This window comes from Tauraco erythrolophus, chromosome 6 (assembly GCF_009769465.1).
Source record: "Tauraco erythrolophus isolate bTauEry1 chromosome 6, bTauEry1.pri, whole genome shotgun sequence".
In the NCBI taxonomy this organism is placed as follows: domain Eukaryota; kingdom Metazoa; phylum Chordata; class Aves; order Musophagiformes; family Musophagidae; genus Tauraco; species Tauraco erythrolophus.
In genome coordinates, this window is record NC_141470.1 from 11,088,767 (window position 1) to 11,116,115 (window position 27,349).

The following is a 27,349-nucleotide window of genomic DNA, read 5'->3' on the forward strand; positions in this document are numbered from 1 at the left end:
GCAACAGCCTCTACAACTTTGTTTTTATTGTATGGCATATCTGAAGGTATAATTAAATTAAGACACAAGTAAATTCATTAGATACATCAGTGGCTGCTACATTTATATTATTATTCAAAGAGCTAAATATTAGAGGAGTGTGAATTATACTTTGAAACAAAGCCCTAAAAACATTTAACCTCCATTTTTCTGCACTGAAGTTCCCCATCCATTCACTCCCTACACCCTTCCTGAGAAAGGCTCATGCTAATTAATAACTGTGAGGCAAGTAAATGTCAAACTGGTAGACGCAGCAGAAAAATTAATTTTCTGCCTTCAGAGGCTCAGAGATGCACTCAGGGAGTTGAAGTCTTCAGGATCTTCGGCCTCTTTGCAGTGTAGAACATTACAATGTAGTGGAGTTAGTCCAGCCCTCACTTGATAATAATTTAAGTTCATTTTTCTCCCCAGCTGCCTTGTGTTTCTCCCCAGCTTTGACTTACCATAACCTTGAATCGGCATCGTCACCCCTCTCAACTTTTGCTCCTGAGCAAAGCCTGGGGTGCTCACCTAAGCTGTAAGCTCTCTGAGCTCCAGCCTTCTTGTGTGTTTAGATGGGACTTTTCTGTTTTCCAGTGATCCTGGAATTTGGATATTTTCAATGCCAAACAGTAAAACAGTATTCTAGCCTGGAAGATTTGTGGATTGTAGATGCTTAGGCTTTTAAACATAAAATATAAACAGTGTAAACAGTCCAGCAGTAACAAATCAAAACATAGGTATTTTCTCTGCTAGATAAATAACTAGTGGATAGCTAGTAGTACTCTAAAAAACAGTAAAGAACTTCAAAAATCGTCATAGAAAAATGTGGATTCATCCATTTTTGTAGTATGATTCTAGTGAGGAGAAAAAAAGGAAACCACTTTCCAAGATGAATTATTAGAGGTAAATTGGGTTAAATGTAAGTCCTGAAAAATGCAATTGTTACATATATAGTACTATTTAAAAAATTTTGTCTGATGCTTTGATCACTGTTTCTTCTGGAGGAAGTTATTGCTAACCTTGGAAAAGGCAAGCAGGATACCTTTAAATTGAGATTTCTTCTTGTGCAAAACTCTTAAAAGTCTACTATTAATTCACAATAAAAATTTTTGAGTAATTTAGATGACTTCCTTAATGACATATAAGTATTTCTTCAGAGTAAGCTGGTGTCTGCAGAGTAGGGTCACACTCAGAAATGCTTTCTTTTTAGGCCACTGGTGGAAAAGTGTAGGAACAGGACCAGTCTTTTACTCAGCAAAGCATCCAGGAAGCCCTTGGAAGAATATGGTACCAATCACTTTAAGAGACAGCTAGAAATCCTTTTGAAATGATCTGAGAAAGCTAACACAAATTGAAGGTGGTGTGAAGGTAAGGGCAGAGAGTGGTTTAATTAAAGGTTTAATTAAGGATGAAATTGTATTAGCGAAGCTCAGCTGGCAATTACCAGGCAATAACTCATGGACTAGGGATCTTCTCTCCTTCTTCTATCATTTCTGTATCTCCTCTCCCTGCTGAATAGCTCTCCCTCGCATGAGGCTGAGGGAGCTGGGGCCAGAGCGTGTCTCCTCGCTGTGCTAGTGAGTGCTTGTGCTGAATCCCGTGACATCTGGGAACTTGCAGCAGCTTGAACCTTGCCGCTAACCTGGATCCCAGAGCAGCTGGAAGGCACTGTGAAAAAACAAAACGGTGCCAACAAACGAAAATTCCTTTCCAGTTTAAAAAAAAATTGTCAGGTAAAGTGTCAGAGCACATCCAAAAGCTCCTGAGGTGTTGTCCTGATTCGAAGTGATGCGGAAGGTAGAAGGTAACGTTAGAAGCATGCGAGAGGGCTCTCTCTGGCAGGGCAATGTGTGTGCACGTACGTACAGGCTCCTGTTTACCTCTAGCAAGCCTTCTGCTCAGAGAGTTGCAAGCTTTTCTGACACATGTTTTAAACCCAAAAGAAGCACAAGTCCTTTTACAATGCAAACCCCCGTTTTCTTCTGCTTTACCAAAGAAAATCTCCCTCTCCATTGAAACCGAGAAGTTTGCACTCCATCGTAAATAAAATAAGGATTATTGTAAACGACTCAAAGTTATTTCCACCCTCCTCCTAAGCTTCCTTTCGTTTCATAGTAGGTTTGTCTTGTGCTGAAATGAAGCTGTGAGATACACACATTGAACAGAAATCAAAGTCGTGCTTTCATCACGGTCCCGCAGCTAAGCAGCTGGCTTGCTGCTACAGGCATCGGCGGGCACCTTGTGCTACAGTCCAGTAGTGTTATGACTTTGGAGGCCCAGCTATTTTAAATCATAATGGTGACACAGTATGCTTGCTTGCTTTCAAAAAGCCTGGGCAAGCCACACTGAGTTGATTTTCTTGGCACACTGCATACCTATAATTTTGTCTTCTATTTTGTTATGTAGGTATCTGGGCATAGAATCAAAAAGCTCCAGTGCGTATGTAAGATTATTTTTTTTTTAAGATATACACAATAACAAACATATTTCTTGATTTTAGGTTGATAATATTCCTTTAACAGCTATAGATGTTTAAGAACAAATAAAATTACTAAGAGGAGAAAAGGAAAAAGAAACATTATGATTGTGGGGGATGTTTTGAGATTTTTTTTGGCAAGATTGTCCAGGTGGTTGGTTAGTGAATTTTTCTACCATGATTTTGGTCCTCTTCTAGTATGCTTACAGTGACTGGGTTACTCAGGACAGCTAGAAATAAGTGATAACCTTTCATGAAAAACTTGAAAAGCCACATATGTACTGTAATACCTTTCAGCTGAACTGACTTACTCTAGAAGAATTGTCTAATTGTGCTGCTAAAGGAAGTAAAGTCAAGATAGGAGGATCTAGTTCTGTTGCTCTCCATTCATCTCCCGGTAGCCTGGTTTTCAGAGGTGGTGGCAGACACTGGGTGCTCAGTATCACTTTATCAGTCAGCCTCTGCCTCTCCTCTGGAAAGGAACATGACACCATATTGCATGGGCACAGTTGGAGAGACAGCTGCTTTTCACACTGAGGATGCTGAGCATCAGAAGAGCTAAACCCACCCTTGCTAATCTCTATGAAAACAGAAAGAGTAGAGTTCAACAAGGTTCTCAAACGATCTGTAATTTGGGAAAATGGTGTAATTAACCTTATGATAATAGCATGAAATGGATAAGCATAGATAGCCATATCAGGCTCCATTCAAGTACAAACAGGAGACCCAGCTTCAACTGGAAAGTAACTAAGAGGGACTTTTCTGTTCCTGTTTTCTACTCGTTGTATGAAATTGGTAAATGCTACCTATGCTAGAAGGGGTGAGGCTGAGGAAGAGTATCTCCTGCTAATATGCTTTGCTTTTCCTGTATAGGTACAGGAAACTGCCCAAGCCTGAATGTAAAGAAAAGAAGTGTGTGAGGGGGTTTGCATAGTTTTTTTAGAGACCCATTGCTCAAGTATTAGAGTATTACAGATGAAAACTTCTTCTGCATGTGTAATTTGGTCATCCCTAGCTACTTCCTATGCATCAATAATCAATTACTGTAAAACACAATGTTGAGATTGCTGTAATCAAAAGTTTCCACATTTTCCCCAGTGATTTTTTTTTTTTTCTCCACTCTGAGAAGAGGGCTTTTTCCCACAATGGGGAACAGTATGTTGCATCCTTTTTTCTCGTCTTCCTTTTCACCTCAGATTTGTCCATTCCCTATGACTGCTGGTGGTGATGCTTTCTCTAAGTGTTCAGATTTGACTGCTTCTGTCAAAGACTTTTTGACATTATCCTTGTTTACCAGAGGCAAGAAGAGGAGGATAGCTTGGTTTTGGTTCATGATAGTCTGTAGACCTAAAGCCCTTCCAAAAGTGTGTTCGGTTTTCAGACAAGAGGATTTGATTTCAGAAAATTAGTGTCTGTAGCTGGTTGTAGGGAGGCAGATTGGTTAAAGTTTACAACCTCTTTTTGTTTAGCCTCTCTGGAACAGTGCCATGGAGTCTCAGGTTTCCTGTATAAAGAGAGATCTGTATTCGGTCAGAAGGTAACCAGGCAAGGTACATGAAGGCTGCAGGGTGAATGGCTCTTTCAACAATTAAATCAGTTTGGGGTCTTTAAGATCCCAGCAGTGCCTTGTCTCAAGACAGTGTTGAGCAGTCAAAATTCCTAAAAACTTCAGAGGGACAGAATAACCGCCCTTGAACAAAACAAAACAAAACTTCAGGAAATACTAAACAGGAAGAATTTTCCTGCAAATGTGATGATCCCAATGAAGTTCCTTGGCTGTGAGGGGAATCAGAAGAGGTGAGGGCTACCCTCGTCTTCATTTCCTTCCCAGTGAGTCCTGTGTGCATTTGTTCGCATGCATACATATGGGGAATGGCATCTCATGCAAAATATCTTGATGCACTGTTGTTCTGGGAGCAAACACACCGATGCACCTTGAGCCTGAGGATTATGGATTTTAAATATTTATTCCTGCAAATAGACGATTCACCTCGCTACCATCTTCCTGGAACTGAGGGTGTCACTCTACAATTACTAAATCACATTCATGTGTTACTCTAGGGTACAGACGCTTTGCCTCAGGCAGAATAAAAGACAGGAAGAAAAGAAACATGCTCTTAAAAACATTGAGTTCAAGTAACAACTTACAGTTGCGTTGGGAGAGGTGCAGTAGTGAAGCTCTGTGTTTTTGTGATCTCATTTTCCTGATTTCGTCATATTAGTGAGGAAATGCATCTCCTGTTTTGTTTGCTCATTTATCCGTTGGCACATGATAGCCTTTCAGTAAGTTTCCAGTTGCGTGCTGTTTGGTTCTTTCTTTGCAGTAATTTGCAGAATAAATTCCATCACGAAGAAAATAAAATGCTAGGAATCTGATTTTTGGCCATCTTTACATGGTTTGGAGACGTTTGCAAATTGTCTCGATGTGTGTAAGCTCATCCTTCAATATCAGCAAGTTAACTCCACCAGCACGGTTGTCTAAACTGCCATTTACAGTTTGTATCTTTAAAATATTAGAAAACTTGATGTTTCACTGTTCCTGAGTACCATACATCTCTTCCACTATGAGTTGCTACTCAGAAAATATCCCTGAATAAATGATGATTTAGCAAACTCATGAATGCCCCAGTATTTTTGGAGTATTTGTAGGACCTTGGTTTTGGCAAAGAAAAAAAGAAACGGGCTGGAGAAGTGCTAGGCGTCAGGGAGAGAGTTGTGTTTTTCCTGATATTGGCTGGTGCCTGTTTTGATTTTATGAAATGCTAATTGTTTTTTGTTCTCTGCTTAAACTAAGCAAGAAATATGAAATAGGTATAAAGGTTCACTGAGCGTGCGAGGCGATGCCAAGTGGTGTCAAGTAGTCCTCTTCTGGCAACAATGGGCTGTTGTTCAGTATCCTCATGCAGGTTAACCGCAGAGCTGCTCCTGAGAATCCTTCTGATTTATGATGACATTGCTGGCAACAGCCGAAAGCTCTCCAGCAGTACTTTCTACAGTGCTGTGTCAGCACTTTCTTATATATACACACACACACTCTCTTAATATACATATTTATAGCAGAGAATTCTGACCCAATTCTAGTGTTCATCCTGTTTTTCTTTGCACTTAAGTGATGTTTATTCAGCAATAATGTATCTACCTACATCTCTGGTAGCAAGTTTAGCGTCTGTACCAGTTACAAAACTGTGCTAGTCAGAACAGCCCTGGGAAATAAATCATATTGATCTTGCATTGCAAGTGCCTCGCTAGGAGGAATTCCTGGGAGGGGAAGAGGCAAGTAATTCAGTTTCTGGGATGATACAACTTGTCTCAATGCAGCACATAAAATGTTATCAGAGAAGCAGCTCTGGATTCGCATGCACAATAATTATAATACAATTCAAAATATAATTTGCCATCAGAACAGTCTTTCTGCTATGTTTGAAAGATATCTTTTCCAAATTAAAAAAAAAAAAAAGCCTTTCATCTACATATAGCAGAATTTGCATTTTAATGTTTGCATCCAGTAGTATCATTCCTGATTCCCTCTTTCTACCTTTCCCTTCATCCCCCAGGAATTAAAGAAACTCAGCCCTGCCTTAACTTGTATATAGTTTGTGCTTCATCTATTTCTTATTCTCGTTCTCTTGTTGGGCAAAAATCCACATAAAACCAATACAAATGTAGAACTCATGAGATTTGTTTCTTTAACCTCTAGCTGAAGGTTTCTGATTTGGGCTTTGTTTTCTGAGTAATTTTTGTAGGTCCACTCCTCTTTGGTTTGTCTAGATCAAGCTACAGCTTTGTCTGTTCTGAGGCAGTAGCATCACGTACTCCTAGCCCCTGAGCTATAGATGTTGTGACAATATCGAGCTACATACTGCAGTATGACAATTTCTAGAAGGCAGCCTGTGGGCTGTCTTCTCAGATCTGGTCAAGATCTGGAGAGTCACATAGTTCAGGCTTTTACTCCTTTCTTTCAGCTTGTGAATGCATATATGAAAAGAAGCCAAAGCACATAAACCACTTTTTTTGTTATTATATTGGTATTTTATTATTTCTTATAAGCAGTTGGTGCACGGTCGCAAGGTTAATGATAAACGGTGGCCAACAGGAGGGGTACAATGCACATGATCACAAGGGGGATGGAAAGCATTGGTGAAGCATTCCTTCTATTGGCAGAGGTGAATGGGAGTACTCCAACCATACCGTGTTCAGCTCCAAATTTTTCCTTTGGGTGCAAGTGTCACAGCATATCACATGCAGGCACCACAGACCTGACTTTTTCTGCTATTATGTCACTTTCTGCTGTGATGTCGTCCAGCACCTCAAATAGACTTTTCGAGGAAATAATTTAATACCGCCTATTGAAGAAACATTTTCTTCTTAATTTTGCAAAGAGGATTACGGTTAATATCTAGAAGTGCCTAGATTTGGAGTTGTCTGTTTTTCCTAAAGAAACTCTTATAGTCTATGAGTGAATAATAAAATTGTTTTGCTAGATAAGGAAAGTCCTGGAATAGATGGATTATCGTTCTGCCTTTCTGTTTGGATAGGGGGCTGTTTTTAATAAATTGCTTGACATAGTAGGATTTGGAAAAAAGCTACTGAGCTCTCTCATATTATGGAAGTATTCTTGATCACAAATACATTAACCTCAATTTAATGGCTTCGCTAATGAGAATACAGTAATGTTCTTACCTAGGACTGTGATGAGCCTCACTGGGAATACAACGTGAAGCCATAAGCCATAGGGACTATAGGCAATGAGGAGTATTTCTGCAGTAAAGGTTGGGTTAAGAACTGAACCATCTCATTTACAGAATCAATGCATTTGCAAGATAATACAGGTATGCATATCCTTAAATAGGGTAGGGAAAACAAAAAACAAACAAAAAGAAAACAAAATTAAAGTTGCACCTATGAATTTTGTAGTTGATAAAGCAGGATCGGACAATAACATGTTCTTTGTTAGTCCCTGCTGTTTAATTCTCTGAATGCTGTCCATCCTGGGTGCTAGTAAGACAGAGAAAGCTTGTGGGGAAAAAAAAAACAAAACACAAGCATGCAGTGAAATTGTTACTTACTAGGTTTTCAGAAATTTAACAGAACAACAGAGAAGGTTCATTAAATGCAAACATATGATTATGTGATGTCTCATCAACAGGGCTGGAGATTCCTCTACCGACCACACAAAGTTCTATTGCCTACCTAAATAAAGCAGGTTAATAAACCATAGTAGTTCATTATCCACTCCACAGACCAGCCCCTGGGCCAGACACACAACCCACTCGTTTACTGTTTCTTGCTGCCATCAGGGACTGGTGAGCCGTGGTAACTTTGGTTTCCATTCAAGGCTACAACAGGCAGTGGTGTTTTGATGGATGCAGGCTTTTCTATTTTCTGCCAGATTTGATGTCTTCTGCTGTGTACTCCTCAATTATTTTTTCCCAGATTTTTTTTTTTTTTTATTCTGAAGCCCTGAGACCTGGAAGTTGATTTCCTTTACTTTCTCCAATCTTCACTCCTGTTTCTCATCTCATTTCCTGTTTCTCGTCTCATTTCCACACTGTTCCCAGGTTCAACTCCGCCATAACTTCTTTCCAGGTCCTTCCCATTCCATCCTTATATGTGTTTTTTCTCTTGCTAGCATTTGAATCAGAGTGTTTTTCTGCGTTGTTGGCTCAGACAGGAGTAATTGGCAGTGGTGGGACAGTCTCCTGCACTGGCTTGTGGCGATCTCAGTCTTGGCATAACCCACATCAGACCTGAATATCAGGCAAAGTGAAAGTCATGGGGTTTTGCTACTTGAGAGCATGGGCTAACAGACTGCTAAGGGATATTTGCCACTGGCATCTCTGTACTGGGAAGGTAAAATCTACCATTTTCCAGACAGTAATACTGTGGTTTTCACAAGATTAGCAAGAAAACACATCCTTTATCCAAAGTATTGCTTATCAGAATTGAGTTTTCTGCTTCAGAGGAGGGCTAGAGCTTTCCTAGAAAATCTTGTCTTTTTTTTTTTCCAGAAATTCTTTTTTCCTTGATATTGCTCTTAGAAAAGGCAATTAATTTGTCTGAAATTTCCTGAAGACTTTGAGGCAGATATTCAGCATGAACAAAATTGGGCCCAAGAGTTGTACTTTGGCAGAATTACTAAAGAGTTATCCTCTAACAGGAAGCGTGGGATAGACTATACAACTGCGAACGTATTAGTTACAACCATTCTTATTACCTGAGTCAATGTCTGACCCATTTTACAATTCTAAATATACATTTTGATGATGATTATAAAACGTTTTATAACTGGGCATGTCAAACACTAAGTGAAGGAGGAAATGCAATGCCCTCTTAAGGATTTGATTTTATGACCGTAGAAAGTGAGTTTTCTTGTCAGTCTTCTAAAGCCCTTAATATTTGCTTCTGCCAAAAAAACAGTATTATTTATCAGTGAACAAGCAGTACACTGCACTGGGTCAATAGGGCTATAGTTCCAGGAAAGCTCAAAACATAGGAAGATTTATTGAAATGAAAAAATAATTCTGTGCTAAAAGTGTGTGTGTGCGTATGCATGCGTATACATGTCTATCTAAGTGTTACTTCGTTTTTTGTAGAAGATTTTGAAACATTAGCTGTAGTAAAAATACGTAAATAAATATCCAGAGCTGCAAGTGCCTTGAATCTGTCACGGTCCTCTGGGACTGCTCCAGGCAGCACGTGTCTGTAGTAAGGCTATTCGCAGGGGGACGCGGGGTCCCTGTGCCTGCTTGTACCCAGCCAGATAGCATCTTCAAAGCAGGCTGGGCTGAAGTGGAATTAAAAATCAAAGGAGAAGGCAGGAGATAAAAGAGATAAAGGCAAACTTGCTACTGTTGTGGGTACCTTTACAAGACTCCAGCTAAGTAAAATTGCCAGGCTCTTTCCTCAGTAGTAATGATGATGTTGCAATACTCTTTCCTCAGTAGTAATGATGATGTTGCAATACACTGGTGCTTAAAAATCAGTCAGCCGTTTCAAAGATTGTTTTCACTCTACCTTCCTGTGTGTAACTCTCGTTAATGTCAATAGGGCTACAAGCATGAAAGAGAAAAGGGCTGGTGGTGAGTTTCTAGGTCTGGCTCTGAAAAGCACCAGGAACTGAACAGCAATAGCTGTATTTAACCCTTAATCTAAAGGAAAGATGCTCTCCTTCAAATACTTCCCTGAAACATGAAAAAATAAAATGCATGTGAATGGTAAAACTTAACAGAGATAGAGAGTAGACATTAGGATAACACAGAATTGCTTGGCATTCGCCTGCGAGTCTGACCAAACGACAAGTGAGTAATTACACACTGCTTTAATTACGCTGCCTTAACCCATTGGACTCCGCTGACCTTCACTGTAGCAGGTTGTGTTCTCTGGAAGTGCTTGCTTAAGCTGTAGCACATTTCGAGGTCATCTGCTCATTGTAAAAACATTTTGTTTGAAAAAGACTGTTCCCAAATCCCAAATTTAATGTTGCACACTTGGCTTTGATTCAGCAAGGTACTTAAGTACGTGCCATGTGTAAGGATAAACGATTACTATCCACTTCAGTTGGAAGTACTATTGCTTCAGATTTATATTCTGCTTAAGTAGCTTGTGGAACAAAGGCCCTCATTTCTAGCTAGGTTTCTTTTTTTTTTCCTAACTTTCAAAACAACTGTGACTTTACAGTTTTTAAGAAGCTTCCCACTTTTACAGTGAGAGTTGAGTCACAACTGCTGTGGCCTTTTATCTCTATACGTATAAATCCTGTTTAGTGTGTGAAAGCAGAGGACTCTAACCACATGCTCCAAAATCCATGTATGGCTAGAAATTTTTAACTTCCTTATCTCCGGGGATAGAGACTAGATAATTTGCCAGGACAAAAACTTCAGATTCCCAAAGATCAGATCACTGCAGTGAAATCAGGGCTAAACAACTTCAGAAGCTCACTTTATGTGCCAATAAGTTACATATTACAGTGCTGACTGCTGAAAAGCAGCAGAGTCCCGTGTGTCCCATTCATTTATGCAGGACTCATGAGATTTCCTTCCAGCCCTCTGCTCCTTTTCAACAGTCAGCACTGTTGTATAGTGTTTAGGAAGTCACTGATAAATCTCACATGGAAGTACAGATTAGTGGAAACAGGGTATGATTAGAGCTGGAAGTACTTTTGAGGTGTCTGCAAGGTAGGTCCATCTGTAATTTCTCTCTTATTTTGTGCAATGAAAAGGTCTTATCACATCTTAATCATAGGAACAGGTCTTTCATAGTGAAAAATAACTGTGAAGTCTGCTTAGAAAGTAATCAGTAACAAAACCAAGAAAGTCGCTGCTTCTTGGGTGTATAGGGAGGAACAATGATGAGTTTTAGGAAAACTCATCATCAGAAAAGCCCAGAAGACTTGCATGGGAGCTCCTTCCCCATGATATTTTTCACGGTAAATCAACTCAGAGCCAAATGTAGGCATTGTGAGACTCCACCTGGAGTGTACTGTGTTCAACTCTGGGGCCCTCAACAGAAGGATATGGAGCTGTTGAAGAGAGTCCAGAGGAGGGCCACGAAGATGATCCAAGGGCTGGAGCGCCTCTCCTATGAAGACAGGCTGCGAGAGTTGGGGCTGTTCAGCCTGGAGAAGAGAAGGCTCTGAGGAGATCTTCTTGCAGCTTTCCAGTACCTGAAGGGGGCCTACAGGAAAGCTGGAGAGGGACTTTTTACAAGGGGATGTAGTGATAGGACAAAGGGCAATGGCTTTAGACTGAAAGAGGGCAGATTTAGATTAGATATAAGGAAGAAATTCTTTACTGTGAGGGTGGTAAGGCACTGAAAGAGAAGTTGTGGATGCCCCATCCCTGGAAGTGTTCAAGGCCAGGTTAGATGAGACTTTGAGTAACCTGGTGTAGTGGAAGGTGTCCCTGCCCATGGCAGGGGGGTTGGAAGTAGATGATCTTTGAGGCCCTTTCGAACCCACACCATTCTATGATTCTATGATCTCCCAGTGTGTCACCGGCAGCAAACCTTGAGATTAGCTGAATGTTTCCCAGCACCCTGCGAGATGTCTATGGCTGCAGAGGGGTGGGATGCAGCACGCACTCCTCTCAACGCTGCTACATTTTGGCTCAAAATATGGCTGGTAACACCCCTGGTCTGAGTCACCTATCTCTCACCGCGCATTGCGTAGGGAGCCTATGTATCGAACTCAAATCACGGGCTACCTCTGTAAAGGTTGAGGGTTCTGACACTAGGTTTGGCAAGACCCAACTGTACCTGCAGACTTAGCCTTTATTATATGGATGCATCAAATCCTTGTCTATATGATGGGTGATGGGATATTTCCTTCCTTCTGCTTATTGCTTGCTTTCTTTATTTGAAACAAAAAAGTTCTTTGCAGCTGTCTCAGCAGCATTCAGGTCATGGCTGATAACCCTCTTTGCTCTACTGTCAGTGTAGCTGATGATACAGATAAAATTGGGAGAGAGAGGCCAAAAATCTAAACAAGTTATTTCCTCGCTCCTGCCATTTAATGAGCTTGATCTGCTGGTGGACTTGTGCAAGTTCTGAGAAACAGTACAAGGCATGGAGCGTGATTTGGCCAACATCCTCAAAAGGCAGATTGAAACGGGATATGCCCAAAAGGGAGTATGACAGCTCAGGCTGACTGAGATGATGGGGAAGGAGCTGGAGTGGGAGAAGCTGTTGACATTGCAGGGAAGCACATGCAGTCCAGAAAAGATTTTGTGTCATAGTATTATTTTTAAAAAAAAATGTGTTAATTGACACATAACCAACCAAAGTTTTATATTCTCCTGAGTGAGAGAATGTTTCTCCCCATGTTTTGACTTTTTGGCCCATGTTTGGGCATTTGGTATTTTTGTTTCTGTTTTCCTGTCTGTCTTCATTCTTGTTGCCCCCTGGTCTCGATATCAAATGCCACTTGCTCAAAGAGACACCTGGGTTGTGACGCACCTGCCAGAGTCACAACTGTATCAAATTCATGGAACTATTGTAGAATTGAGTCATTTGGTTACATGCAGTCAGTGTAACTTTACAGAAATTATGGCCAAAAAAATCCGTGAGCTAAATCATTGTGAACTTTACAATCGAACCCCAGAATTCTTTATTTTGCAATGAAATTGCTATTTTACTGAAATTATGTGGTTCCTTCATCAGCTTCTTCAAAAAGCTACAACCCAGAAAGCCTTGAAGGACTGAAAAAACAAGAATAATAATTATTGTTATGAAGTGGGAAATTCTGCATTTAATGTGATTATATCAGTAGCTGTCACTTCTTCCTAAGCCAAACATGACTTCTTTTTCCATTGTTTTCCAATGAAAGCACTCATCTGTGTGCTTGTGCATAATCTGGCATTTCTCCCAGCTGTTCTCTGGACAACGTGTTGGGTTTTTTTTTCTAAATGGAGTAACTACTTGTCCGTCAAGAATAGTTTGTTAAATAAATACTGAGGAGGAGCTACGACACTGAGCATTTTCCACCAACTATTATTGCATGTACATTTTCATAGCATTTGATCTTTTATAGCTATCTTATAGGCGAAAGAGAAGAATGAGAGAGAAGGTACAACTAATTTACTAACTGCTGACAAAGTCTCCAGACATGCAGGGAATAGGAGTTGCTTCAGGAAGGGAGAATTTCCATTTTTACAGGGTGGCTCTGAAGAGCAGGGCTTTTGCCGTCTTCCCCTCCCCGCCGTCACTTTGATTTAAAGGAACTTAAGTATATCCAGGATTGCCTTGAGCCTCAGTTCAGTTCACATCAAAGTGTGTGGAAAAACTGCCAATTAACTTTAAGGTTGTAGGATCATGACCTTGCTTCTAAGATCAGAAGTAGGATCACAAGTAGCAAGTTAGGCAATGTTAGACTTCAGGACAGTAGCACCTATAGAGCCAGTAAATCTCAGTGACCTATATTCTGCTCTGCGGGAAACTGAACAGTGATTATAAATGTGCAGGTAATTATGCTTGGGAGAAATCTCATTATATTTTTCATAATTTTAAATTTTTTGTACATTTGTTTTCAGAAGCTATTTGAGAATTTTGTGCAAGAAAGTTTCAGTATGGTACTTTTCCTTTATCAGGAAAAAAGTATTTTTTAAAAAATACATTTTGCTTAAGTTTCGTTTGAGGAATCAGTCTAAAATTCTGATGACCACGCTGCTTAAGCACTATTTAAAATGTCTCTGGAGGTCAGCTAAGTTTGTACTGGCCTGTGCAGGTGAGCCACCATGCATTATCTAATTGCAGTTTGGAAGACACACCTTCATTCTCCCATCCCATCGGATTCCCTACTGGATTAAGACTCTATAAAGTTCTGTGCTTCGGGATTTCTGTGATGGAGGGCTGGTTGGTCAGGTGTGTTACGGGGAACATGTCTCAGCTAAAGAGCAAGGTCCACCTGGAAGGGTGCGAGGGGTGTCGAACATCTGAACTGCTTTTGCCATGGGACAGCTCTGCTGCTCCAGGTGGACATCGTGTAACGTCTTGCCAATCTCAGAAACAGTATTTTGACAATCTCTATTTCACTCGTTCAAAAAGGAGTTTGTATTCATGCACAACACTGTGGCACTTTGGGGTTTGTACCGAGGCATACTTTGATTGTAAAGCAGAAGCATCGATAGGCAATTTGCAATTCCCCATGGGAATTGTCGTGAGCGGACCCATGGGCATTTCTGTCCAAGCATGAGAGCTGCAAGCGTTAGCGGCTGCATTTCCCAACTCTGACGCCGCTGTCTTGAGTACAAGCTGCTTTTACCAGAGGAGGTGCAGCACCGCTTGGAAAGTGTTGGTTTCTTTAGTGATGTGCAGTGCTAACATCAAAAAGTCCCTCGCTGGGGCTTGATGTGCTTTTCATTAAAGCTCCTTGGAGGTCAAACAGTACCAGACAGGGTCCCAGAGGCGCAGAGCAGAGAACAGAAGAACTCTATCAAGTTTACACGACACAGAAACACTTTCTGCATATGGCTTTGCACAGAATACTCACTTTGAAATATTTTTCCTCACATAAAAATCACCGAGCGATTTTTTTTTTTTTTCAAAGTGCAATGACTTCTAAGGAGCTGCGTGATTTATCGTTTGTCCTGTACTTTTCCTTTGCTTTAGAATATTTAATTAGCAGAGGTCCTTCTGTTACTGCACCTTTTGAAAGAAGTTCAGGATCCCTCTGACAGCTGCCATTTTTTATACCCTGATACCATTACCTGCAGCAAATCTCCGCTGCTTGAGCTTGCTTTTCTCTGATCCTACCCAGTCACGAAAGGCGGTGGAGTCTCCCAGCCTGTTCCTTGCCTTGTCTGCTTTTTTTTTTTTCTTTTTTTTTTGAGGAAGCCAGATGGTGCGTGCCACATGTAATTTGTGTCAAAACTAGTTAATTCTGAACTGCTGCAGTGTTTTTTTTTTTATATATGGTGGATCTCATCTCATAACAGTTGATGTATTTCACAGCTGTTTTGGTTAAAGGACAGTAAGTGCGCTCTGAGCGAAACAACTCGGTCATGGAGACTCAGTCCGATAAGGCAGCTCTGTCTTGTATTATCACTATACAAATGGCGTTTACATCAATATGGTTAACGTTAATTTCTTTCAGCAGTACCGACATGGATTGTTTTCCTGAGAGCTGGAAGGAGATGCTACTTCTCTACCCCTCTGGCACCTTAGTAGATAGATGTTTAGTATCTGTGTTGTCATCTGGTTAGCAACAGCACAGGCATCAAAGATATTTGTTTCCTTTGAACAAAATCTATGAAATTAAGCTTTGTTTTCATTAAATCTATTATTTGGGTCCGTAGCGTGATGGATGATAACTAATTTCAGTGCAGCTGAAAAGATAATTTTAAAAGACAGTGAACCACAACAAAGACAAAAGCTTGTGTGGAATATGTGTTTGGCTTCATGGCAGAAGTTGCATACAGGAACGGTATATTCATACATAACAGCATCCTTTTCAGAGGGAAAAGGCAGGAAGATTAAACAGAGTGGATGTTACAGCATGTGTTTAATGTACTAAAGTAGGCTCCTCACCTCAGTAACATATGCTTTGATGAAAAGAATTTGAGATCATTTCAGATGATAGAAGGTGAAACGTTCATGGCAGGCACTACAAAGCAGCAATGCTTCTTTTGCAGGTGCTTAAGCATCAGTGTTTATTAGTCATATATCACAGGATAGTCCATTCTGGTAGCATATAAATAACTGACTGTGTGTTCACAACAGCACAGTAAAGTTATAAAATCAAGATGTTGATTGTGGCATTGCTCTGTGGTGCATCTAACATACTTTCCAGACTGATGGAGGTATAGATTTTTTTTAGTTTGTCTCATCCATACTTTATTAGATGAATATTACAATTTTTTATGCAAAGTTACATCATCTCAATTATATAAAAGATTAAGAGCCCATAGAGCTGTATTTGGCTGTTGTATATTTGAAACGCTTTTCTACCAATATCTATGTTATAGGCAAATATAGTATGTTAAATTAATTGGTCTTGCAAGATGCCAATGATTTCTTCTCTCCAATTATTGAAAAAGTGCTTTTTTTTCCCTGCCTAATCTGTTTCCAGAAAAAAACTGTCCTGTTATATCTGTTCTGTGCAGTTGGCCACAAAAGTTGTAATGGGATTAAAAAACCCAACACATGTGAACCAATGTGATAGCCCTGTGTCACTAGTGGAATAGACTAAATCATTCGGGAGGGGATGGCAGGCTGCTACCATCCTTCTAAAACTTATTATTTAAAAAAGAGTATTATCAGCCTAAAAGAGGAAAAGAAATTCCTAGTATTCTTTGGTCATTAATGTTTATAAAAATAGGACCTTGAACAGTCAGTGTGTGTGTTTGACCTTTGACTTGCAGAAAATTCCTGGCAGCTTTGTTCAACCAAAGGACTATTTATGCTGGATGTGTGATGCATTTTGAGATTCTGGCTGCTATACCATGAAACATCAGGAGTGACTACATACAATTCAAAGTCAGATGAAGTAAATGAACAAAATGCCAAAGTAGACTGTAATGTCTATTTACAAATCTGTAAAACACTCCCTCGGAGGCAGGCAGTTACATCTACATCTAACTGGCAGAACCCGTGGGTGCCTTTTGCAGATAGCTACATTTATCTGCATATATTTTTAGAAATAGATACATATAAACCATATACACACACATATATATTTATTTCAAGAATTGAATTGAGAACATTTGTGAGGGATGAAATTAGATCTTGCTTCCAAAAAATCTGTTTTTAAATCTTACGGCTTTGTTATGGTAGTATGTTTTATGTTACATGAATTACATCCTTTAATGTGAATATCTGGAAGATACATTCACCATTGGATTTAACTTGCATTTTGGAATGTCCACAGAAGAAGGATCAGCAGAGCAGTAATAAAAACCAGGCATTTAGTAAATTTTTTTCTGACACACGTGTGAGTATATATTAAGAACATTCAATCATAAGTGAAACTTTACAACTGCAGTAACAACAGCGCTGTGAAAACATTCACTGAACTGCCACAAACTCTCTACTTACTACTGAAATCCTTAGATAAATATTGAATGAAATTTCTTATTGCAAGGCATGGCAAAGGAAAACAAACACACTTTCATATCCACTTTTTTCACCTCGGAGGTACATCAGGTGACACAGAGGCATGCTAATTGAAGTTGATTTTTAAAGGCTTAATTTCCAGGCTCTGAGTTGCTACAGGTGCATCTCTCTTGTGGTTAACAGGCATGAAGGACTGAGGTCGTCAACATAGCAAAAGAAAACATCGTGAATATACAAAATCTGTATATGTGGCCACATATAGCTTCTGTATTTTTCGCTTTGGCTTAGCATCTCACAAACGCTGACAAGTTAATTTAAAGATTGAAGTCTGGTTTGTGTTTCGACAGTATTAGAAAAGGATGTTTATAAGAGAGGCATTAGAAGATGCAGACATTCCCTTAGTTTGTAAAGCTTCAATTCTGGATGCCTAGGTAAAGGCGGTTTTCACTTCATGGCATAAGGAATGCTGTATTATTTATCTTTTGGTGGGTTCTGTTTACTGTTTTTTTTTTTCAATTTAATCACATTCTCTGAAAATATTTTCAATATTTCAGAATTGCAGGAAATTTTTGTTAGATACAGGATGAAAATAACATTACAAAAAAGAGAAGTATGTATTGCAATACCAATATGAAAAAATTCCTGTTTCTTTAGTTGCATTAATACCAACCGAACCTGCAGAATCCAATCCAGAGTGACTCTGACCGTAGAAAGGTTTCTGTGTTCTTCTGCCTTTGTCCTAGGGAAAGCCAAAGTATAACAAAATTACTCGAATGCTGATTCTGTGCCCAGAACGCTTAAATTCGCTTAATGCCAGGAAAATCAAATATGCGCTTCAGCAGTTGGTCAGATGGTAAAGCAGTTAACTGTTTTTACCAGTGGGACATGCTGCAGAGAGTGCATTTTATGCAGAACTTTGGACAATATCCGTTCACATACAGTGTGTGATCTCTGGGGCGAACAGGATTTTAACACAGGTACTATTAGGCTGGAAGCAAGTCATGCTATGGCAGAAAATATGTCAGGTCAGAAATAGAAAGGCAATAAATGTCATTCCTGTGTATTATGACTTGGCTTTTCAAAGAAGGCTAGGAGCTTAGCTTCTTAATGGCCACTGAAAGCGGGAGTGTGTAGGAGGGACAGGGAGAGCGTGTAGGAGAGCATCACCTCGCAGGCTGTGACGAGTATCTCCATTTTGTATAGGAAGTGCCACCTCTAAGTTCAAAGCACCAACCTCCACAAAATTCACCCTCCCCTAGCATTGGGCAGAAAGCTTCTGGCCCATGTCCACATCGGGAAAGCCCGCGGAGGTTGCAGAAGAGAAAGCTCTGCTTGTTCAGGTGAGCCCCAGCAAACTGATAACTGCAGTTTGAAGGAGTCATATTTCTCCTGATGGCAATATCATGGAGGCCAAGTGGCACGTCAGGTCAGTCTGCTGCTTGCTCTGGGGTGATGTTCCTTGTAGCAAGGGCCTGAACTTGAGGTGACTAGTAAGTAGGAATGGTAGAAACCACATCAGCCTGCTTTCTGAGGGAGGAGTATCTGGAGAAGAGGTCCTTCAATATCTCTGGGTCATTTGGAAGCTCCTGGCTTAGGACAGAATTGTGTACTTTGGTAGTCAGCATTGTTTATTTCAAGAGTAGACAAGTAATGTGAATGATAGAAAATAAGTTAAAGTGACACCTTCTCTGCATTTAGCAGAGAAGTGTTGCAAAGTGGGCCAAAAGTAGACGCGTGCCTGAGAGCTGACCTATGTGTATGGGCAATGCGTTTGCAAAACCACCCGCAATAATGGGCTCGATACTTATCATCACAGCAGAGGTAAAGACCACAGGTAGTACAGGTAGATTGAACCAGACACCACAAAATGACTTAGCAAGACCCAGTGAACAGGCAGGGGTGTTGTGCTCTTCTCACTCAAGGGGATGCTTTGGTTCTTTCATTTCTGTCCTCTTTGTCCTCCATACTAGTCCCTAGTTTTCACACTCTTACCTTTCTTTAGCAAATGTGATTTTTCAGGGCTCTGAAATTTGTGAATTATACAGCCTGTAGTGTCTTTGGCATCCTGCCTATCTGCAGCATAGTCACCAGCTTCTAGAGCAGGTTCTGAATGTGGGGTCACCTGCCTCCTGGGCTGTTCCTGCGCATCCTGCACTCAAAGGATCTAGCAGTCAATTGAATAAAGGTATAATGATTCTGAAAAGGAATTCTATATTAATATTAAGGAAAAATAAAGACCTTAAAGTGAGGTTGTGTTTTGTTTAGTTTGGATGAAGACAGAACTCTATAATGTATTTTGGTTACTATTTCCATATGAAGTCTTTCAAAGTATCAGGCTAATTTTAAAGATTTGTAAGCAATTATGTGGTGATGATAGGATAAGTAAAATGTGTAACTGAACTTGTCTGGTCAATAAAAGGAGGGGATGAACTCTTCTGTTTGGTTTCCAGGTTGGTCAGGGAGAAGTAATTGCTGTGTTGCTCAAATTAGAAATCAGAACAGTTGTTTTGGTATGCTTAACCTCAGCTACACCCAGCGTGTCCTCAGAGTGACCTCCCTGTTTGCTTATGAATAATAGCTCATCCAAGAGCAAACTGGCCAGCATTTTATTCTGAATTCTTAAATATAGTGCACAATTAGTAACATCAAAGTGACCACTCAAGAAAACAAGGCTAGCTCTACCAACCACATGGAGAGGTTGTGTTTCTGTTAAGTCTAGCTTCAGGTAATGATGCTGAGTTTGCTCCAGTGAGCAACTTCTCCAACCAGAATAATCTTTAGTTCTGAAAGATGATTAATTTAGCTGAGTGATTCTTGCACGTTACTGAAGAAAGTGGGTTTTTATTCACTGATATCCTAGCTTGACTCAGTTCACTTTCTTGTTTAAAATGGAAAAAAAGATACATTACTCTGTACTTTTAGCATCCTTGTTTTGTCTTCTTAATGAAAAGCCCTGCCGTACTGCGTGCCAAGTGTGTCTTGAAGGGTCTTCAGGTTCTACTGAAATCAGGAGGAACAAGGGGAGTTAGTCCTGTCATTAATTTGGGATCGTGAATACTCAGTATATGTTTTCACAGAAGATGCACAGGCACCAAAGTCCTAGGCAAAGTTTTTGTTAGCCGGGGTGTCACCTTAGCACCCTGAGGCTCGCTTGATCTGGCAGGGCATCAGGGTGGGCAACGTCCGTGGTTCTATTCCAGCGCTGGCTTTGTGGGGGTGTCTATGAGAATAAACTCCCTTTTTTTTCAGGTTGCCTGTCTGTGCAACCAAGATAATGCTTATTTTCCTTGCTTTTGAAAGTACTTTCTGATCTTCAAATAAAAAGCGCTACCAAAAAAAAAAAAAAAATGCTGCCGTTCATTTTTTTTAAGACGGCTTTAAAACTATGCCACTACATTCATCAACAGCTCTGAGCTTTTGAAGGCAAGGCCTTTTTACGTTATGGTAATAGTGAAGAGTGTTTTTGTAGTGTGTGAATGAGTTTTATTTTTAGATTAAGAGTAGATGGGTGCTGACATCTGTTAGTGTTTACTGAGAACATGAAAATGAAAGAGAATAAATATTTTCTAGCGCTGCACCTACATTTGGCAATAGCAAGCCAGAAAGAAACTTCCCAGCTGGTGTGTAACTCTCACCGAGTCCAGGCTGGTTTGAGAGTTCTCTGAAGATTTGGCACTCAGAGCCCTAGGAAGATTCAGGGATACTCAGTATGCGTTCTCCAAAAATTTTTAGATAAACAGGTAAGTGTTAGAAGTCAGTGGCAGTACAAGGAAACTGCTTTAGGCTGCGTGGATTTTGTAGCGCACAAGGAACTGTGCTTTAGAAACTTGGACATTAATATTGCATGGCAAAGCCATGGCCAGGCCCTAGTCCATCCGACGTCACTGGCAAAATTCCTGTTTAATTCAACTACCAAAAATAGATCTCAGAGCTGAACACGTGAAAATTCAGGCATGTTTTGGAAAAGCATTATAAAAGGTACTTAATATAAAGTACTAACTATGTGTTTACTGATCCATCACTGTTTCTCTTTCAAATCTCTGCCTTCCATGTTTTTTTCCATGCTTTGGTGTCTTCAGGAACAAGAAAAATCATAAAACCAACTGATAAATACGTTAAAGCTGCACCTTTTTTTCCTTGGCATGGTCGTTTCTAGATTCCCTTGCCAATGCAGTTTGCTATTTGATTTGGGTGTTTCTCCATGACCTAGATTTTCTGGTTCGGTGAACACTAAAAAGGAGGGAAAACCCATCAAAGTATAAAGATACACCAGCTTTACCCACTCGTCTCCAGCCCAGCCTGGAATATTCTTCCAGCCCAGCTAGTAGCTTGGGAGAGGAAAGGTTCTGAGGAGAAGGCCCAGACCCAGTGGTCCTCCAGCCTCTGATGCAGACCTGGGAACTGAACCCTTTTATAACAAGTTTTACTGCTTTCATGAAATTTTGAATTTAAAAGTGGGCTTTTATAGAAGGGAACTTTCTCACCCTTTACTTGCAAATCCTTCCAACTTCCTCTACCAAATGTTTAAGGTAGGACGGAGTGCCAGAAGACTGTGCCAGACAGCAAACCAGTGCCTTTAAGTATATAAAGGAAAAACGAAAGACACCTGGCTTGAATGGAGAGGGGTGGGGGAAAAAGGAGAGGTGGTAGATTTACAAAGTAAATGCAGCCCTATAGAAATGACCTAAATATAGATAAGCATTTCATATTCCCTTTTATAAACCTTGTGAAGTTTAGAAAGTACTGAAATATTGAAGTGGTTATTTTTTTAAACTTCTATTTGCTTGAGTTCAGCCCATCCCTGTCTGCACGCTGAGCCTGCATGGAGGAGCGCTCCCACCTTGGATTGGGTGCTTGGTCGAGCCAGCCCCTGCCCCGTAGCCGGGAGCTGTCATTCCACCCAGGGGCCATAATCACAGGAAATAAAATCAACAGGAATGTTACACGAGCGTGCGTACATACCAGTCCTCCAAATGACTTATTTATAGTCTGAGCCTTAATGTCTGTTCATTAAAATCTCACAGAAGTCGTTGTGTGTCCCCCTCCCAACTTCAAGCTGTAAAAGTCTATTTAATACACTCTTTCTCCGAAACCAGCAGCTCTCCAGACCCCGTGATGCTATGCAAGTTATGACAAAAACTCAGCCTCGCTCTCCTGTAGCTCGAGCTTTGGCGTTATTAGCTTCCTTGGCATCGCTGCTGGGGACCAGGACGCAGCTCGGGGGCGTTGGTTGTTTTCCATGTAAGAAAATACAGTAGCATTTCATAAAATGGATCGAGCCGGGGCGGCGCAGCGGCACGGCAGCGCGGGCTGCAGCACCGTTAGCCAACGCACGTAATACGTCACTGTCCTCTTTCACAGCCAGTGAAACGCACGGAGGAAAAGGGAAAGGGTTTTCAGACACTGTGCTTGATTTTTGGTAGCTCTGGTCTAAAGAAAATAAAGTGTCTGGGATTTGGAAGGACTGGGAGGGCAAAGAGGCAAAAATGGCTCTTGATTCAGAATTTTGAGTTATTCAAGCAAGTAGCTCTTGTTCTTGTCTTGCTCTTGTTCTTGAAGCGCTGAAGGTCGAGGGTAGCCTTGGTTGTAGTGACCATGAATTGGTGGAGTTCAGGATCTCATGTGGCAGGAAGAGAATACCTAGCAGAACTAGAACCCTGGACTTCAGGAGGGCCAACTTTGATCTTTTTAAACAACTGCTAGGAGAAATCCCATGGGACAGAGTACTGGAAGGTAGCGGGGCCCAAGATAGTTGGTTGGCCTTCAAGGACCTCTTCTTCCGAGCTCAGGACCAGTGCATCCCAACAGGTTGGAAGTAAAGAAAGGGTACCAAGAGACCTGCATAGTTAAATGGGGAACTGTTGGGCAAACTCAAGTGGAAAAAGAGAGTGTACAGATCATGGAAGGAGGGGCAAGCCACTTGGGAGGAATATAGGTCTGCTGTCAGAGGATGTAGGGAGGCAACTAGGAAAGCTAAGACCTCCTTGGAATTAAACCTTGCAAGAAAGGTCAAGGACAACAGAAAGGGCTTCTTCAAATACATTGCAGATAAAACTAACACTAGAGGCAATGTAGGCCCACTGGTGAATGAGGAGGGTGCCCTGGTGACACAGGATAAGAAGAAGGCAGAGTTACTGAATGCCTTCTTTGCCTCAGTCTATACTGCTGGAGGCTATCCTCATGAACCCCGGAACCCTGAGGCTCCTGAGGAAGTCAGGATAGAGGAGGAGTCTACCCTGGTTGATGAGGACTTGGTTAGGGACCAGTTAAGCAACCTGGCCATCCATAAGTCCATGGGTCCTGATGGGATGCACCCACAGGTGCTGATGGAGCTGGCGGATGTCATTGCCAGGCCACTCGCCATCATCTTTGCTAAATCGTGGGGAACAGGAGAGGTGCCTGAGGACTGGAGGAAAGCAAATGTCACTCTGGTCTTCCAAAAGGGCAAGAAGGAAGACCCAGGTAACTATAGACTGGTCAGCCTCATCTCCATCCCTGGAAAGATAATGGACCAACTTATCCTTGGTGCTGTCTCTAGGCATATCAAGGATAAGAGGGTCATTAGGGGCAGTCAGCGTGGCTTCACTAAGGGGAAGTCGTGCTTGACAAACCTGATAGCCTTTTATGAGGACATCACCCAGTGGGTGGATGATGGTAGAGCAGTGGATATGGTCTATCTTGACTTCAGTAAAGCATTTGACACAGTCTCCCACGGCATCCTCACAGCTAAACTGAGGAAGTGGGGTCTGGATGATTGGATAGTGAGATGGATTGTGAACTGGCTGAAGGACAGAAGCCAGAGAGTAGTGGTCAATGGGACAGAGTCCAGTTGGAGGCCTGTAGGCCTGTATCCAGTGGAGTCCCTCAAGGGTCGGTACTGGGACCAGTATTGTTCAACATATTCATCAATGACTTGGATGAGGGAATAGAGTGCATGGTCAGCAAGTTTGCTGATGACACTAAACTGGGAGGAGTGGCTGACACACCTGAAGGCTGTGCTGCCATTTGGAGAGACCTGGACAGGCTGGAGAGTTGGGCGGGGAGAAATTTAATGAAATAAACAAGGGCAAGTGTAGAGTCTTGCATCTGGGTAAGAACAACCCCATGTACCAGTACAAGCTGGGGACTGAACTGTTGGAGAACAGCTCAAGTGAAAGGGACCTGGGGGTCCTGGTGGACAGCAGGATGACCATGAGCCAGCAATGTGCCCTTGTGGCCAAGAAGGCCAATGGCATCCTGGGGTGATTAGAAGGGGTGTGGTTAGTAGGTCGAGAGAGATTCTCCTCCCCCTCTACTCTGCCCTGGTGAGGCCGCATCTGGAATATTGTGTCCAGTTCTGAGCTCCTCAGTTCAAGAAGGACAAGGAACTGCTTGAGAGGGTCCAGCACAGGGCCACAAAGATCATAGAATCATAGAATGGCATAGGCTGGAAGGGACCTTAGAGATCATCTAATCCAACCTGATTGAGGTTAAGATGATTAAGGGAGTGGAACATCTCCCTTAGGAAAGGCTGAGGGAGCTGGGTCTCTTTAGCTTGGAGAAGAGGAGACTGAGGGGGGACCTCATTAATGTTTATAAATATGTAAAGGGTGACTGCCATGAGGATGGTGCCAGGCTCTTCTCAGTAGCATCCAGTGATAGGACAAGGGGAAATGGATATAAGCTGGAACATAGGAGTTTCCGCTTAAACATGAGGAAGAACTTCTTCCCAGAAAGGGTAACAGAACACTGGAACAGGCTGTCCAGAGAGGTTGTGGAGTCTCCTTCTCTGGAGATGTTCAAAACTCGCCTGGATGCATTCTTGTGTGATTTGATCTAGGTGGTCCTGCTCCAGCGGGGGGATTGGACTAGATGATCCTTTTAGGTCCCTTGCAATCCCTAACATTCTGTGATTCTGTGATTGTCGGGCAGGAACTGAGAGATATTTAGGTACCTGAATGCTGTTGAAGTCAGTGGGAGTGGAACACTTAAATATCTTTCAGAGGTTAGTGTTAGAGTTCAAGAGAAGAATTTCTGAGACCTTGAACATCATCTCAGCTTGATAGAGTGAATGTGTTGGAGACTTTCGTCTCGTGGTCAGATTTAGTGATGTGCCCCTTCTTTTGTTCAGCTGTCCAGCTCCACACCTGTACCTGGCTCCCACCAAATCTGCACAGTTGGCTAGTCAGGAATGGACACTGGGCTGGTGCTCGCTGTTGGGATCCCAGACTGGGATGTTCTCCCAGGAATCTGCAGCCAGGATGCGTAGCACCATGGAACACCATCACCTGCTACTTTGCCTTTCCTTGAAAGAGCAGCATATACAAAATGGCCTTTGGTGAAAGCAGGCCCAAATGTTACTACATGCACAAATAAAACTCAGTTTATATATAGGGAGGGTTTTTCCTTGACTCTCTTTTAATTATTAACAAAATCTTTCATGATTTTTTGGTAACAGTGGCAGGTCCTACATTTCAAATAGGATGAAAATATCTGCAATGTTTTCTCAGTGGCTCCCTTTTATGTTAGTTACAGTCCACACTCAAGCATTCTTCCAAGATTTTTCAAGCCTCCAAATGCCTAGAAGAGTTGCTATTAGTTTAGCACGGTGCTCTGCTGGCCATCTGTTGTGGTTTATATCATTAAATATCAGTGGGGGCTATGTATTACAGAGCAGGGAGAAAAGCTCTGACATGGTAGAACCCATCTCCCAGAGGAAGCGATGGCGAGCCAGAGGCTACATCTTTTTGGACATTTAAAACAGCTCAGATTGAAGCGTAGGAGCTTGTACCACAGGGCATTTTTGCAATCCTACCTATGCAACCACCGAGGTCTAAAATCTTCCTGGTTCTTGGAGGGCAGAAACCAGGATAATGTCTGTAGACCTTTAAGAGTAAGCTACCTCTTTGTGACTTTAGAGCACGATATTTTCCCATAATAAATTTGCATTGCAAATGAAACGACTTGAAATATGTGTCTCCAGGAGTAGTAGAAGGAATATACCTTGTAGGTATTTGCATTTCAATAGCACCTAAAATATGTGGTGCAGGTCTTCTGTTTGCATCTGGCTCTCTTGGATAATCAGAAGCCCAATGCCCAGGGGAATTGCTTTTGAAGGGAACAGTTCACAGCTGGGTCATGAGATTATAACAGTTTCACAGGGACTGACTGATAGAAGAATTGCAGTCAGTTTGGGTTTATGGAGTAGCACTGCATGTTTATATCTCTGAATGGTCTGTTCTTTTCTGTTTTTCCCAAAGGAATAACATCCCGATGGTTTTCTCTTCAACAGCGTTAGCATCTGACTTTGGAAATACCGCTTTATTTCCTTCACTACACTGCATATGCATGCTTTACTGGAGTCTCTTCTGTCTTCTCAGCTTCTTCAGCTGCAACAGGCATAGCAGATAAAGGACAATTAACAGCAAATTTAGCAGTTTGCAGTTAACCCACAGTATTCACCAGCCCAGACTTTTACATTCAGCTGTGACAGTGTCTGCAGGAACAAAGGAACAGCAGAGCATGCAGGAAAGGATGATTAAGGCGATAGCCTAGGAAATTATACTTCTTCAATTCACTGCAATTCCAATTCACTGCAATTCCTAAAGATGTGTTGAGACAAAGAACCGTGGATTGCCAGTGGGCAACACACAGAGAATTTTGTTCTGACATGCCTAAACTCCTTTTGATAATGACATATTTAAATCTAGTGAGTGTGTTCTATGCCCATATCACACGTGGTATTTCATATTTGGAAATGTTTTAGCTTGCATGTTATTGATATGATTTTTTTTTTTTTTAAAAAAAAAAGTGACCTGAAACAAGGAGGAGTCCAGACCAGACCTTCAATCCAAATCATGTCATGGCTTGTTGTTTGTGAAGGAAGTATTTCTGAAAGTAATAGCGAAAAATGTCAGTTTCATTTACTAATTTCTTGCCAAAATATATATTCGACTTTTAAAAATACAAAGTATTAAAAAATTAGCCTTCTATTTGATTTTTAGCTACTGACATTTGATTATTAGGTGCACGGTGTGCTCAGAAACACTATATAATATCTATTTCTAGGGCTTTCCTCAACAGAGCAGGACAAATATGACAGTATGCCCTGCTGTGCTTCATCTCTAGGTGTAATCCATTACTACTTATTATCTGTCTTTATTTTGTTCCTCTACTTGGTTACTTCACAGATTTCTTTACTTTGTCCTCATTAGTACCCACAAACACATCCTTCATGAACGTTGCCAGTGTTCTTTGTTATCAAACACAGATGTGGAGAAACCACTGAGATTTTTTTGATTCTTTTTCAGTCATTGGAAATTTCTTTGT

The 27,349-nt window shown here is 41.2% G+C and overlaps 1 protein-coding gene across 3 annotated transcripts in view; it reads left to right on the plus strand.

Annotated features, from left to right (window-relative positions):
* KCNQ1 (potassium voltage-gated channel subfamily Q member 1) overlaps nt 1-27,349 on the plus strand; it is a 378,889-nt gene that overhangs the window by 283,018 nt on the left and 68,522 nt on the right. The gene's annotated exons all lie outside the window — the stretch shown is intronic.